We start from the raw sequence: 650 nt of genomic DNA, 5'->3' as shown, positions 1-650 counted from the left end.
CGCCACCCGGCTGCCTGCCATTGCCATTAAAACACTGACGGGGGCAAGGTCCCTGCACCAACCACCATGGTACTGGCAGAGGAAGACAACCCATCTCACTCCAGTGCCAGAGCTGGCTCGCCTGCAGAGAAACCCCCCTGCCCTCACACTAAAAACCGCTTGCTTCAGCTGCTGCAGGATTTCAGATGCAGCATGGATCAATGCCGGGCTTGGGTTCCAGCCTGGAGCTCACCAGGCCACGTAGGGATGGAGGGCTGTGGTGGCAGAACAGACAGCCCTTCCCCAAGCATCGCACTCCATGCCAGGCAGGGACACACTGCGCTGTGGCGAGGCCAGGGTGCACCCAAATGGGTGCTGGGAGGGTGGGCAAGCCGCTGCTGTGCATCTGGGGCACCCTGGCTGCCAGGGAGGTGGGGGACCCATCCCTGACAGCATTAGGACGGGTCACACCTTAACGTCGAACACAACGGGTGCTGGGGCCAAAGCGGGGAGCACGGCAGGAAAAGCACCGGACGGGAGGATGTGAGATAAAACCACCCGGGCGTGTTATCTCACACCCGCCCGCGGCTGCCTTTCCTGCGGCCCTGTGGCTCTTCCGCCCCACGGCATGACAGCCCCGAGCAGGGAGCCAAGCCACAGCCGGATCAGCC

The sequence above is a fragment of the Antrostomus carolinensis genome, unplaced genomic scaffold (assembly GCF_000700745.2).
Source record: "Antrostomus carolinensis isolate BGI_N321 unplaced genomic scaffold, ASM70074v2 scaffold33014, whole genome shotgun sequence".
NCBI lineage: Eukaryota > Metazoa > Chordata > Aves > Caprimulgiformes > Caprimulgidae > Antrostomus > Antrostomus carolinensis.
Note: the sequence above shows the minus strand (reverse complement) of the source record.